The sequence below is a fragment of the Malania oleifera genome, chromosome 13, assembly GCF_029873635.1.
Source record: "Malania oleifera isolate guangnan ecotype guangnan chromosome 13, ASM2987363v1, whole genome shotgun sequence".
In the NCBI taxonomy this organism is placed as follows: domain Eukaryota; kingdom Viridiplantae; phylum Streptophyta; class Magnoliopsida; order Santalales; family Ximeniaceae; genus Malania; species Malania oleifera.
The window spans coordinates 41,060,245-41,077,220 of NC_080429.1; positions in this window are offsets into that span (position 1 = coordinate 41,060,245).

Consider the following 16,976-nt stretch of genomic DNA (forward strand, 5'->3'; position numbering starts at 1 on the left):
AAATATCATTTTAATTACATTTGCAAATCATTAACATAACTCTAAACTTATTTTCTAAACCTAAACAATCACATGCAAAGGTTTAACCCACGAGATTACTCAAGAATAGGGGTGATTACCTGCCCATACAAGTAGCACCCCTCTGCTCTGATACATAGGTAATCCTAAGGTCACAACTAAAGCATACCAGGGCACTTACCTTACTCAGTAAGCCCTCAAGTGTTAGATTAATCTCCTACTCACGCATTCAACAATTGTTTACCGATAAAGGCCCTAAGGATAAGGAAATCTACCCGCCCATACAAATAGGTTCCATCTGCCATAGTACGTTATGCAGCTACTGCCACTTCTGAAACTACTAGTGCACTCGTCTTTCTCAGCAAACCCTCAGGCGAAGAGTTCGCCCTTCCCAATCACAACATGTTCTACGTAGATACATACTTCTAATATCATAATACATCGTTCCTTTCTGTCACTATACATTCATACACATTCATTCATGTTCATAACTTAACTTTGCATTTCATTTCACTTTAAGTGACTCTTTCCCATTCATATCATTCGCATTTGTCATTTCATTTCATTGCATAACATTTCATTTCATTCCTTTGTACTACAGTTGGTCTTTAGCCATCATTTGTTAGTTTCTACATAGAAATGCGCTAGAATCTGCTACAGTTAGTCCATATAAAAATGTGCTAGAATCTGCTAACATGGCTGTCTTTCAGCTGTCTTACATTTACATGGTTGCATTTAACATACACAAGCAACATTGTCCATATCATATTTTATTCATAAAGCTTTATTTACTTAACCTGTATCTCGTACATTTAACATATATTTGCACAGAATATCATGTCACACAATTTAACAATAAAATTTATATGCATTCCTTACAAAATAAACCAACCCATAATGAACCTTTATATGCTGAAATACATTTCATTTCTTACTTAATTCCCTAGAAAATTCCTTTTCACTTTCATTCATTTACTGTCACATATACATAGCTATATAAACATTCCTAAACTCAGAAAACATAAATTTCATGGCTGGCATTTTAAACCCACATAAAAACATATATATTTAAATAACATATAATCCATTTTAATTCATGAAAAACCTGATTTAATACATAAATTTCTCCCTTACCTGACTTCAAACTACGCTGGCAGGATCCCCGAACCGATACCCGCAGCGTTCGCTTGGACTTTGAATCCAAAAATCCTAACTTAATTAAAATAAATTCCAATTAACTTAAATCTTAAGAAAAATACTTATTTACTACTTCTTAGGCTCCATACAACATTATTCGTTAAGGAAAACCCAAAATAACTCACTTACCTTGATTTTGGGATGTTTCCCAAACCTCACAATCCAATGATCAGCTCCTACAGCTTTGAAGAGAATGATCCCACGAACCTCGTGATGGTTTCGGATTGTCAAATCAAGTCAAAATCGGCCCGAAACTAAAGAGGGAAGGCTAGGGGATCGTTTTTAGAGAGAGAGAGAGAGAGGGAGAGAGGAGAGAATTCACGCTGAAAATGAAGAAAAACCCTTTTTATACGCAGGGCTTCGTCGACGAGACACCTAGGTTCGTCGATGAGGCATTGTAGAGTCTTCGTCGATGAAAAGATACCTTCGTCGACGAAATTTAGGGTTTCCAAAATTCTCTCTCGGGATTTCTTCGTTGACGTGAAGCAGACTTCGTCGACGATCTTAGAAGGACACTCATCGACGAATACAGGAGATTCGTCGACGAAGCCTGTTATTTTCTTAAAAATTCTTCCTTTCTTCCCCTTATTTTCCTTTAATCCATTTTATTCATTATATTTTCTAATTAATTTAATTTCGGGTCATTACATTCTCCCCTCTTTAAGAAATTTCGTCCTCAAAATTTTACTATCTAATCATCCTTTTACATGACTTAAACTCATTTACTAAATACCATCATAAGAACTTAACATGCATATAATCACATAAGTCATTTAATCATCATTCATTAAATTAAATTATCTTATACCTGCTTCTCTGATGGCATCCTCCTCAGCTCGAAGTGTGTGCAGTCGAGGCAGACCACCTCTTCCAAGTGGTATCTGCTACTTTCCCTTGTCCTGATTCTGAGCAGCTAGCATAGGCAAGGGTTCTCGGCAATCTTTCCTATGGTGCCCTGGCTTACCGCACCTATAACAATTCGGAGTGCTATACCAGCATTCGCCCCTATGCCTCTTATCACATTTCGGGCATACACAGCCCATTGCTTCTTTCCCTTTCTTCACTGATCCCTGACTAGCCTCAGACTGAAAGCCAAATGCTGTAGGTATCTTCTTCTGCTCTGAAGGCTTAGTGCTGCCCTAGATACTCTTTTCCTACACTGAGGCCTTGTCAACTAATTCTGAAAAAGTTTGGACTTGAAACCCGACCACTAGCTCATAGATTCTGCGCCTCAAACCTTTCTCAAATTTCCTAGCCTTTCTTACTTCATTTGGGACCAGAAATGGAGCGAATCGCGACAACTCCACAAATTTAGTCGCATATTCCGCATCTATCATGTCTCCCTAGGTCAAATTGGTGAACTCTTCAATCTTCTCCTCTCTGACAGATGAAGGAAAATACCTGTCAAAGAAAAGCTCCTTGAACCTCTCTTAGGTAAAAGCTATCTTTATGACCCTCTGATCCTCTAGCAGCTTCGCAGAAAGCCACCAGTGCTTCGCCTCTCCTGTCATTTTAAATGCAATATAATGGACCTTTTTCTCATGCGTGCAGTCGAGTACAGCCATAATCTCCTCTATCTCTTGTACCCAGTTCTCTGCTACCACTAGATCAGGTCCCTCTGTAAAGGCTGGAGGGTTCATCCTTATAAATTTTTTAATGTTGCAGCCCTATCCTGCAGGTGGACAGTTTTGTTCCTTTGGATCCTTCTTCATTTCTGCTTTAACCTGACGAACGATACCCCACAATACCTTAGAGGTATCTATTTCCTCCTCACTAGAGGTCACAGAATCCTCCCTTCCTTCAGCCTCTATATTCTCATCTCCAGAACCGTCCTGAAAAATAGGACAGAGAAGAAATAAAATTCCATATTAAAACTCCAAATAACATAATCATTAAATAAAATCCAAAATCTCCATATAAGGACCAGTCTCACAATTCAGAAACAAAAACATCTAAGGTTTACGGTGGCTTTTTTGAGGCTATTGACTGCTTCAAAAAAATCACAGGAAATCATCAATGTTATTTTGCCTCTAAATCACAAAACACCATCCTATACTCCCTACACCAAACCTATTTCTCAATACCTAACCTATTCATCTAGTATCATTATCCTAACTATTTCCTATAGTCTGGTACAAATCATTTCCTAAATCCTCAAAATCCCAAAATCATTGCTCTGATACCATAATGTAACGGCCTAAACCCATAAACTCGGTTCCGGTGTGTTATACCTGATAATATCCCGATAAATAATAATCCATAACATACGCAGCGGAAAACATAAATATAATCTCCATACAACATATACAATAATATCGTAATACCAGAGTTTTCTATTTTCTACCTATAAATCCATAAAATCTAACCATCTCCTACATTTCCATAAATACATAATTCCATAACATTCCAGTATGTCCACAAATATTCTTTTCTCCACAGACTTAAAACATAAAGACTTATAACATAACATATACATCCCCAAAACATTATCAACGTATACCCTGTTTCTTTATATAGTCCTCCAAAAATGCTAAAAATGCCCTCGAGCTCCTAAGCCCGACCTCGAGGATGTCATGAAAAAGAAACATTCATATTCAGGTGAGACACGTCTCGGTAAGGGAAGAAACATACATATTAAAATAACGTGTGGCCAACATGAGGTAAATAAATATCATTTTAATTACATTTGCAAATCATTAACATAACTCTAAACTTATTTTCTAAACCTAAACAATCACATGCAAAGGTTTAACCCACGAGATTACTCAAGAATAGGGGTGATTACCCGCCCATACAAGTAGCACCCCTCTGCTCTGATACATAGGTAATCCTAAGGTCACAACTAAAGCATACCAGGGCACTTACCTTACTCAGTAAGCCCTCAAGTGTTAGATTAATCTCATACTCACGCATTCAACAATTGTTTACCGATAAAGGCCCTAAGGATAAGGAAATCTACCCGCCCATACAAATAGGTTCCATCTGCCATAGTACGTTATGCAGCTACTGCCACTTCTGAAACTACTAGTGCACTCGTCTTTCTCAGCAAACCCTCAGGCGAAGAGTTCGCCCTTCCCAATCACAACATGTTCTACGTAGATACATACTTCTAATATCATAATACATCGTTCCTTTCTGTCACTATACATTCATACACATTCATTCATGTTCATAACTTAACTTTGCATTTCATTTCACTTTAAGTGACTCTTTCCCATTCATATCATTCGCATTTGTCATTTCATTTCATTGCATAACATTTCATTTCATTCCTTTGTACTACAGTTGGTCTTTAGCCATCATTTGTTAGTTTCTACATAGAAATGCGCTAGAATCTGCTACAGTTAGTCCATATAAAAATGTGCTAGAATCTGCTAACATGGCTGTCTTTCAGCTGTCTTACATTTACATGGTTGCATTTAACATACACAAGCAACATTGTCCATATCATATTTTATTCATAAAGCTTTATTTACTTAACCTGTATCTCGTACATTTAACATATATTTGCACAGAATATCATGTCACACAATTTAACAATAAAATTTATATGCATTCCTTACAAAATAAACCAACCCATAATGAACCTTTATATGCTGAAATACATTTCATTTCTTACTTAATTCCCTAGAAAATTCCTTTTCACTTTCATTCATTTACTGTCATATATACATAGCTATATAAACATTCCTAAACTCAGAAAACATAAATTTCATGGCTGGCATTTTAAACCCACATAAAAACATATATATTTAAATAACATATAATCCATTTTAATTCATGAAAAACCTGATTTAATACATAAATTTCTCCCTTACCTGACTTCAAACTACGCTGGCAGGATCCCCGAACCGATACCCGCAGCGTTCGCTTGGACTTTGAATCCAAAAATCCTAACTTAATTAAAATAAATTTCAATTAACGTAAATCTTAAGAAAAATACTTATTTACTACTTCTTAGGCTCCATACAACATTATTCGTTAAGGAAAACCCAAAATAACTCACTTACCTTGATTTTGGGATGTTTCCCAAACCTCACAATCCAATGATCAGCTCCTACAGCTTTGAAGAGAATGATCCCACGAACCTCGTGGTGGTTTCGGATCGTCAAATCAAGTCAAAATCGGCCCGAAACTGAAGAGGGAAGGCTAGGGGATCGTTTTTAGAGAGAGAGAGAGAGGGAGAGAGGAGAGAATTCACGCTGAAAATGAAGAAAAACCCTTTTTATACGCAGGGCTTCGTCGACGAGACACCTAGGTTCGTCGATGAGGCATTGTAGAGTCTTCGTCGATGAAAAGATACCTTCGTCGACGAAATTTAGGGTTTCCAAAATTTTCTCTCGGGATTTCTTCGTTGACGTGAAGCAGACTTCGTCGACGATCTTAGAAGGACACTCGTCGACGAATACAGGAGATTCGTCGACGAAGCCTGTTATTTTCTTAAAAATTCTTCCTTTCTTCCCCTTATTTTCCTTTAATCCATTTTATTCATTATATTTTTTAATTATCTTAATTTTTGGTCATTACATCTTCTTCTTTTTTAATGATCAGCAACTGGCTTTTGACAATAACAGAATATGATTTTGAAATAAACTAGAACAAACAAAATTCGAGCAGAATGGGGAAGAGGAAATTCGGCTAAACTAGGGTATGTGAACCAAATTTGGAAACTACAAGAACACAGAATAAAGAAACAAAAGAAAGGTTTTAAGGGATAGGCAAACTTGTACTAGAACTAGTGCTCTTATACCAAATGATGCGAATTCCCACCAAAATAACAAGATCCGACAAAAAAAAAAAAAAGGAACCCAAGATCATTCTACGTTCAGAATTGAATGATAGACCTCAACCCGTTGTTTACGACAAGCAAGAACCTTGGTATATACGACCACAACCCGTTGTTTTTTGCAAAACGAGAACCTTGGTATAAGGAAGACGCCACAAACGATGGTGGAAAACCTTTTGATAAGTCGTTGGTGAACGCCACGGGAAATCCCGATAAGTTCGAATAGTTCTTCAAAGAACCGCATAGAAAATACTCTCACAATTTTACTGAAGTGATGCCTTTGTTGTTACAATAAGAATGCTTTTATAGGCATAGCCTGGGAGACAAAGCATTAAACACTTCAAACCACTCTCAACAACTCTCAACAACTTACTAAGACTTCTTGCAAGATTACAAATTAGGTTCAACAACTCTCAACAATTTACTAAGAATTCTTGCAAGATTACAAATTAAAAATGACACAAAAGTCAAAGGTAGGCTCAACAACTCAATAACTTACTAAGACTATGCAAGCAAACAAGTTGTCTTGCATGATTAAAAATATAACACAAAAGTCAAAGAGTCAAATCCCATATTGAATAGCACACCATTATTACAGCATTTAAACATGCCAATTTAAGATTTGCATTGGCCAGATTCTTCTAGAGCTTCAATCATGTTGATGAATGTTTGTTGCTCACGTGGGTTATGCTCAATGGGCCTCCACAAATTTGCTTGAGTCCATGCCTCTTGAATCAGTTCATTGAGTGCAGCTTTAAATTTCCTTGCTCGTGCTCTCATAACCAGCCCAATTGGCACTTGGACAAGTTCCTTTAAAGTTGTGCTATGATTTGCATCATCCATCACACGTGCTGAGTTACGAATCTATAGAGACAAGTGATGCTTTATTGTATGAGGAGGTACTAGTACAATTATTAGATCGAAAAGTTTAACAGTTAGGGATTAAGAAAATACCACTAGTGAAGGTATTGTGGTGGAACCATGCAGTGGAAGAAGGTTCATGGGAGTTAGAAACTGAGATACGTCAGAAGTATCCTCAGTTTTTCAGAGACGAATAAGTTAGTCAGGTAAGTAAATGTATGTGTGTTAGTGTATTTAGTAAGTAGATATGACCTTTGGGAGAGTTTTGTATGTATATTGTAAGCTCCCGAAGCTTTACGTCGTAACCACGGTATTCCTCCATCATAAGTCAGGGTAGGTAATAAGTTCGAGCCAGAGCTGCTTTGTGGGTAGTTGCCGACTCTTCTGTAGGCCTTTAATGTTAGGTAGAGTGAGTTTGGTATCAATTGGTGAATTTCAGGGACGAAATTCTTATAAGGAGGGGAGATTGTAGAGACCTGAATTCAAAAAATAAATAAAGGAAAAGAGAAGGGAAAGTAAAAAGGATAAAATAGAAGAGCTCATCAACGAGGCTCCATTTCTCGTCGATGAAGTCTCTTCTGTGGCTCGACGATGAGATGCTGGGACCCATCGACGAGAAGATACCCAAGGATTTTCAGAGATTCTGAAATATTAGGCTCGTTGACGAGGTAACATTCTTGGCTATGAGCGACCTTCTTCAGCTCGTCAACGAGAACTTCGAATCGTCAACGAGGCTGGCCGAGTCAAACTAGTTATAAATAGAATATCATTTTCTTCCATGCTAAGTTATCCCTTTCTCTCTTTCTTTCTCTCTCTCTCCAGAAATCAAACCAATCCTCTCACTCTCTAAAATTTCATGTCGTCGGTTGCCGGAAATAACAATCCGACCTCACTAACTAAATGGGTTAGGAGGAGAATCTCTACAATTATAGAGGATCAAATTTTTGATCTGAGAATTTTCAGGTTTTTCTTTAAAATCGAGGTAAAGATTCGATTTCATTTTTGATTCGGTAGTTATGTAGTAGTTGAGATTATAGTGAAGTAATGTTCTTCGATTTTTAAGTTTCGGGGATCCCGGATCGTTGTTTTGGATAAATCCATTCGTGTTGTGATATATGTATGACATGTTGGAAATAATGAAATGTATTGAGATTATACTGCATGTGAATTATTTAATCGTAGCAGGATGTGAATGTTAAATTGCAATGTTATGGTCTGATAACTCCGATGGACCATAGTAAGCACAATACTGTTGTGCATGATTTCTGAAGAGCTTAGTGCACCCACACGTCTTAGAGAGAGTGTGGGGACGGGATGGTCGATTGGACTGAGAAGGGTAGAGTCCCTTTGGAGTCTAGACTAGTATGGGAACAACCAATCTAACTTACAGACTAAAGAGGTTGTTATTGATTTAACTCTGGTGGGCCGACTAGGGTTAAGTCCAGCCTACGGGCCGCACAACCCATTATGAGGGAAAGCGTGACAGTGATTATCCATATGGCAGTGAGTTTGTAGGGACCCAAATTCGGAAAATAAATAGAGGAAAAGAGAAAGGAAGGTAAAAAGGATAAAACAACGAAGCTCGTTGATAAGGCTCCACTTCTCGTCAATGAAGTCTCTTCTGTGGCTTGGCGATGAGACGTAAGGACCCGTCAATAAGAAGATACCGGGGAATTTTCAGAGATTTTGAAATCCCAGGCTCGTCGACAAGGCTAACTGGGTAAAACTAGTTATAAATAAAGTATCCTTTTCTTCCATACTAAGTTATCCCATTCTCTCTCTCTCTCTCTCTCTCTCTCTCTAAGATTTCATGTCATCAGTTGCCGGAAACAACAATTCAACCTCACTACGTGGGTTTGGAGGAGAATCTCTACAGTTATAACGGATTAGATTTTTGATCTGAGGATTTTTGGGTTTTTCTCTAAAATCAAGGTAAGGATCCATTTTCTTTTTTGATTCGGTAGTTATGTAGTAGTCAAAATTATAGTGAAGTAATGTTCTTCGGTTTTTAGGTTTTGGGGATCCCAGGTCATTGTTTTGGATCGATCCGTTCATGTTTCGATTTTCAAGATTTAAGTAAGCGGATTTTTTTACATCAATATTTTTTAGTAAAATGAAACCACATGATATGTCGCTTATGTCTATATGTACTTGTTGACCGCTTATTTGTAAAGTTTTACCGGGTATAAATGTTGATTCTTATGGTTTTCATGATTTTACGATTTTGGAAAAAATGGGGTTTTGGGCATATGATCTCCAAATTTCTTAAACTACTTTATTTACACTAAAACTAAAGTAGGAGATGCTTGAAACTCTTAATAGCAGCAGAAATGATATTTTACGAACCAGTTTATATGAAATGTATAATTGACCAAATAAGTGTGACGTATGATATGAATTAAATCTATATTGATTTGAGATGTATGTATATGAACTATGGGGACTAAGGTTCCAAGTGATTATCAGAAAATGCAGAAAATAGGTACCAGGTACATACCATGCCAAGTATTAGAAAAGGGTAAAATCGAGTGGTTATGAGCCGATTTTTACCATAGTATGAATGAGATTGTGAAAATACTAGAACTGCACAGGTGATTATGTTTTAATGTAAATTGTAAATATGATATTGGGACCGCAGCTTGTCTCGATAGTATATAAAGCCTTAAAAAGCTTATATTATATAGGCTCGGCACCGTTGCCAAAACAGAGGTACAATGCAACCAAGCGCAGTTATTTTTCAGTGTGGGTACCTAGTAGTAGGCTTGGTAAGAAGGGCCATTGGTCAAAAGGTATTAGGGTGGTGATGGCCAAGTCGAACTATAGTATGTTATGATGCCTGACAATGCCTGCATGAATAGGGCTCGATCAGTGCTTTCTTATCACACAACCCTTTCCATGGGAAGTTACTGGCATAGTTATGATAGCTTCAAGCTGGACGGTGTTCTAAATATGCATATACATTATTTAAAAGCTTTAATGGGCAAAGTCACAAGTTTGAGTATCGGGCGTAGGGATTGTATAGTGTATGGGACTGTACCCTACCCTAACCTCGGGAACTCTCTCTTGTAATGATGCTGAGTTATCTATTATTAGGGATTTATATATGTACTATATATATTACAGTATTGAGAATGTGCAATCTATGTAACGATTTTTGAACAAGAATATAACTGTACAGTCACACACTGATGTAATATCTTCCTCCTTACTGAGAAATGTCTCACCCCGAATATACAACATTTGTTTCAGGTCCTACAGGGCGTTAGCTTTAGTTAGTAGTGGTTCTTTGGAGCGAAGTATTGTTGTTAGTTACATAAGTGTTTTGTTTAGTTACTGGAGTTTAGCTCAGAGTGACTTTTGGGAATTTAATACAGTTTATGTTTTACGTACGTGTGAATGTATGTAAAGGATAGTTAGGTACTCTAGTATGTCTATTAGAATCCATATGAATGTTTATGTTTTCCGCAATATATATGAGTACAGATCATTATGAAATACCCGTATGTCCCTATTTAGGGCGGGTAGTTATGTATGTTATCACAATTTATACAGGATATGTTGGGGCCGTATTAAGGGTCAGGGCGTTATAGAATTCTAAATGCATAATTGTTAATTTAACCAATGTATAACATGAGAACAGCGTATGTGAAATATATGTGAATATTGAGTATGTGAAGACAGGAGATGTGAAATGTGAAATGAATTTATGTGATGTGAAATATTGAGAAATGTGGGAACTGAGACCATGAAGAGATGAGTATTATAGAGATATCAGATTCAGAGTAAAGTATAAATGCATTATATATTGTTGTATTATATTTATTTGGAGCGAGGTAAACTCTCCACCAGAGGGCTTGCTGAGAAAGGTGAATGCCCTGATAGGTATTAGATGTAGTCATACCGGGTTGCATAACGTATTAAGGCAGAGAGAATGTAACGCCCCGAACCCTTAAACCCGGGTCTGGCGCGTTATACCTGATAAAATATCTGATAATCCATAATTAACGTATACGCAGCGAAAAACATAAATATAATCTCCCAATTATAATACCAGAGTTTTCTAAAATCTATCTATAAACCATAATAAATTATCCATCACCTGCATTTCCATAAATCCATAACTCCCAAAACAATTCAGTATTTTTACAATCATTCCCTACTCAATAGCCTTAAAACATAAAGACATAAAACATAAATATTTACATTCCCCAAAATTAATATAGAAATATACCCTTTTCTTTTTCTATTTCTCAATAATGTTATAAAACCTTGAGCTCTCAAAGCTCGACTTCGAGGATGTCCTGATAAAGAAATACATTTATATTCGGGTGAAACACATCTCAGTAAGGGAATAAATAATATATTAAACTCAACGTGTGGCTAACAAGAGATATACATATCATTTTATAATACTTGCAAATCATTGACATAATGCTGAAAGTCATTTTCTGTACCTAACAATCACATGCAAAGGTTTACCCACGAGACTACCCAAGGATAGGGGTGATTACCCGCCTATACAAGTAGCACCCCTCTGCTCTGATACTTAAGTAACCCGAAGGTCACTACTGAAGCATACCAGAGCACTCACCTTACTCAGTAAGCCCTCAAGTGTTAACTTGATCTTGTACTCACGCATTCAACAATAGTTTACCGGCAAAGGCCCTAAGGATGTGGAATTCTACCCGCCCATACAAGAAGGTTCCTTCTGCCCTAGTGCGTTATGCAGCTACTGCCACATTTGAAACTACTAGTGCACTCGCCTTACTCAGCAAGCCCTCAGGCGAAGAGTGCGCCCCGCCCAAACGTAACACGTTCTACATACATAAATAATTCTAATATCATAATACATTCTTTCCATCATTATTCAATCATTCACATTCTTTCATGTTCATAACTTAACATTTCCTTGTGTTTCACTTTAAGTGACTCTTTCCCATTTGTATCATTCACATTTCACATTTTATTTCATTGCATTGTCATTCTTTATCATTTCATTTCATAACATTTTCGTTTCATTCCTTTGTACTACAGCCGCTCTTTAGTCGTCATCAGTTAGTCCACATAAAAATGCGTTAGAATCTGCTACAGTTAGTCCACATAAAAATGCGCTAGAATCTGCTAACCCGACTTTCAGCTGTTGTACCTTTACATGGTTGCATTTAACATACACAGGCAACATTGTCCATATCATATTTTATTCTTATTGTTTTACTTACTTAGTCTGCATCTCATACATTTAACATATATTTGCACAGAATCTCATGCCACACAATTTAACAGTAAAATTCATACATATTCCTATAAAATAGGTCAACCCACATTTAGCATGTAATTACTGAAAATATAATTTCTATTTCTTACATAATTATCCAGAAAATTCCTTCCACTTTGTTCAGTTCATTTCCACAAATACATAACTAAATAAGTGGTCTTAAGCTCAAAAATCATAGTTTTACATGGTTGGCATTTTAATAATTCACACTAAAATATACATATAATATAACATAAATTATTACCTTTAATTTCATAAAATCTAATTTAATATATAATTTCCCCTTACCTGATTTCTTGAATTACGTCAACAGGGATTCCGAAAAATACCTGCGGTGCTCGCCCGGACCCTGAATCAAAAACCCTAATTCCATTTAAATTATTCCTAAATAAAATACTATTTAAATATTTTCTAGGGTCATAATTTTCAAATTAACAGTTATATTTAACAAATTTAATTAATTTGCCAAATTTCTCAAATGCCACTCTCGCTTTGGAGTGGGGCCTAGAAAATCCCAATTGAAAATTTATCCATGTCAAAATGACGGCAATCACGACTAGGACCACGTGGTGGTACCCAATCGTCAATTTAACAACATATTTACAGAGAAATTGAGAAAATGGGAAAAATTTACCTTTCCCCAAGAGTAGGGCCTAAACCGTTCTCACGACAAATTTGCTCAAGTAGAAATGTCGACAGCAAAACTAGATATCCAACAACATCTTCCATTTCCCGATTTACTGCAAATCCACTGAGAAATTAAGAGAAGGAGAGAGACGGAGACGGAGGTGGAGCGCGTTGCACGTAGGAAACAATTTGCAGAGAGAGGGGGGCGTAAATCAGGCACCAGAGAGGAGAATTAAACATTGAATTGGATTTCAATTTCACTTAATTCTATCTTTATATTATTTTATATTATATATATATATATATATATATATATACTTATTACTTTAACCATATATATATATATATACCTATCATATAATTTACTTAATTTATTTATTTAAATAACGTTTAATTAATTTATTAATTCAATCAAATAATATTCAATTAATTAAATAATTAATAATTAGTCTAATTTCATTTTATTTCATATATATATTTTTTATTTTTATTTTTTTTCCATGCTATTCCTTTTATCTGTTCATATATTATTTTATTAATTATTATCTTTTTCTAATTATTTTAATCATTTTAATTTTTTGGGTCTTTACAGAGAAGCTACTTGTATGGGCGGGTAATCTTCCCTATTCTCGAGAACCTTCACTGATAAATAATTGTGTGAATGTGTGAGAATACAAGACAAACTATCCACCCGATGACTTACTGAGTAAGGTAAGTGCCCTAATGAGCATTAGTTGTAACCATACCCGGTTGCATAAGGTATCAGAGCAAAGGGTTGTTCCTTAGAAAACTCTCGTTAATAAAATATGCTGCATATGTGTGAGTAAGAACAGAGAATGATTTCATAATTGTGGATTAATTTGTAAATGATGATTATATTTTGTACACAAACCTCATGATAGCCACACACTGGTATTAATCTATTCCGTCTTATTGAGATGTGTCTTACTCGATATGAATTTCATCTTTTTCAAGATCTTCGTGTGATCGAACTCAGTGAGTTCGGGGTTGGCGTAGCATTTTTTAGAGAGAGAGGGTATCGACTTTTGATGTATATTATTGGGTTTCGTTTAAGTTTTCAGAGATGTATATATATTTGTGAATACTAAATGTTGGAGAATACTACTTTAAGATATATATGTATATATATATATATATATATATATATATATATATATATATGTAACTCTGGTAGGTCATAAAGGATGTCAGTTTATTTTTTCACTGCATAATTGGTGTTATGGTATTAGAAAACAGGTAATTGGAACACATGGAAAGTAAGAATGAAACTTTGACAAAGGAGTTAGAAGCTAAAAATCTTGCTGAAAAAGAGAAAGACTTGAAAATCAAAGAATTAGAAAGCAGGAATGAAAAGATGATAGAAGACTTTCGATCCTTATCCTCTACCGTATATGAGAAAGATATGTATATTTCTAGATTAGAGGATAGAATAAGAAAATTATCTCTAGAGTTAGAGAAATTACAAAAGAAGGTTGATAACAAGAAAGAGATAGAAAATTTTAAGAGTCAAATTGAAGATAAAGATAAGATCATTCATAACTTCACAAAAGGAAAGGAAAATTTTGATAAGATGATTGGCTTACAAAGAATGTCTCTAAATAAAGAAGGCGTTGGTTTCAATGGAATTGAAAATAAAAAGAAAAAGAATTCTTACATGGGATATTTCTCGAAAGAATCCAAAGACTATACTTGCATTTCTTCTAATGCCTGCACAAACACCATATGCTATCAATGCAAGAAAAAGGGGCATATAAAGTTTGAATGTCCATTTAAGAGGAAAGGTGTTAAAACCAAGCAAGTATGGAAATAAAAGAAACCTTCCTTCAAAAATCCTCCAAACCCAAGAAAATATGGGTGCCAAAAATGAAATAGTGACTTCACACATATATAAAATAGTAAATGACATTGTTGGCCAAAATCTTAGGATGATTTTTTTTCAAGGCATAACTTAAGGAAATATATAAAATATCAATTCTGAGCTTATTATATAAGCACCTTGATGTTATATGTTACATGCTTACTTGCTTATGTTATGTGCCGATATGCTATATGCTACATAAGTATGACTTGACTTGACTTGACTTATATTGATAATTTATGGCTCATTGTATTGCAAACTTGAGCATGAGCATGAATCTTGATATAAAATTAATTTTTGACTATGTATGCTAATAATGAATCAAGTGGATAAATTTGTCTTGTGTTGCTCTTTATGTTGGTATCCATAAGCTATGAATGATATTTTTGATATCCATGAACTATACATTATGTGATATTAAGCTTTGGTATCTATAAAGTATTTTTTGGTATCACATGTTAAAAATTTCATCTAAAAACTCACTTGGTATCACAAAGTCAAATTATTTATGAGCATGATATTAGTATTTGATAAGTGTGTTCATGAGAACATACAAGATATGAATCAATATATGAAGCATGAATAATAAACTTAAAAGCATAATTGGTATCAAATCTGAATGTATTGAATTCAGGGGGAGTGTCATGAATCATTAATCAATTGATATCATGAATTAAATTTTAAATTTCAATTGGTATCAGCTGGTATCATCAAATTAATAAATGTTGTGAGCTACACACTGCACATGCTGTATTGAAAAACAATAACTTGAGTGTGTACATATGTTTGGAATACATGGTTATTGATATGCTTAAAATGATTTGTATTTAATCATTTCTTTTCTTTTTGATTGATGTCAAAAGGGGGAGAAGTTGTGAAGCAAAAGTTGAGCTTAATTGAGCATGAGCATGATTGATTGATAAGATAAAGCTTATTGAAAGGGGGAGCCTTTTTAAGGCTTACTCACATTTTTGCTCCTTGTTTGTCATCATCAAAAAGGGGGAGATTGTTGGCCTTACGAGGCTTAAAATCTTGTTATCTTGTTTTGATGCTAACAAACAAGTGAAATTTAATGTATTTGTGTGATTAATGATGTTTCAAGGCTCATATATAAGAAAGCAAAGGTCAAAGTGCTCAAGAGGATCAAATGAAGCTTAAAAGAGTCCAAGTATGGATTTAAAGATGATATATTAAATCCTGAAGAATATGAAGACATGAATGAGTTTTTGAAAGCCAAGGAATACTAAAAGATCCAAAGAAAGGCAAAGTGATAAAGCTCAAAGAAGATTGAAGCTTGAAGAAACAAAACATGAAGATTCAAGAACCTAGAATAAGAAAAGTTTTAGAATTTTTCATGTAAGTACTTTAAATGTTTAAAATACCGTTTGCAATATTTTGAAGCACTTAGGTTAACTTCTTTGACCTAAATACCTTTTAAAGTATCTGTAAAATAATTTTATAAAGTCAAAAATTATTTTAAAAGGGTTAGAATCATTTTTGGAATAAAAAGCACCAAAAAGGGTTTTTCTGTTTGCTGTCAATTTTGATATAGCCGTATTAAAGTGTATTTTTCACTATCAAAACTTCATTATTTTAAAAAGTGATGAACATAAAAGTTTTAGGATTTTCTCTTAGCTTTCTTTTGACACTAAGAACACCTAATTTTGAGTTATAAATAAAAATTTATGGCTAAAACATTGAAGGGGAGTCACTGCTGTCAGTCAGCTGAACACTGTTCACGGGTGCGACTTCAGACGACTGAACAGATGACTTCAGATGACTGAACAGATGACTTTAGATGACTGAATAGATGACTTCAGATGACTAAAGATTAGGTTCAGTCAACTAAAGATTTGTTGGACAGAATATACAGCAGGCAGTAGCGGTTCAGATGACTGAACTTGTGACTTCAGTCGACTGAACTTGTGACTTCAGTCGACTGAACTTGCAACATCAGATGACTGAACCCTGATTTCAGTCAACTGACCCTGTATCTAGTTCTATATTTTTGAGGGGTTAAGAAACTTCAGTTGACTGACCACGACACTTCAGTCAACTGAACACTGTTCAACGGGAAAATTTTTTAAAATTCTAATATTTTATAATATAGCCGTTTGAGCTCCAAACGTTCTAAAATTTTGGGAAACACTTAAAGGAAACTTTTGCAACATGGAAACAAGTTTAAAAGCCTATAAATACATGGTTTTGCAAATCAAAACATATTCAAGAATTGAAAAATCTGCTTGTAAAGCTGAAAGCACTCTTGTTCTTCCAAAAGCTCTCTTGCTCACTCATTGCAAATCTATTTTGCTGAGAAATTCTGAAGTGCTAAT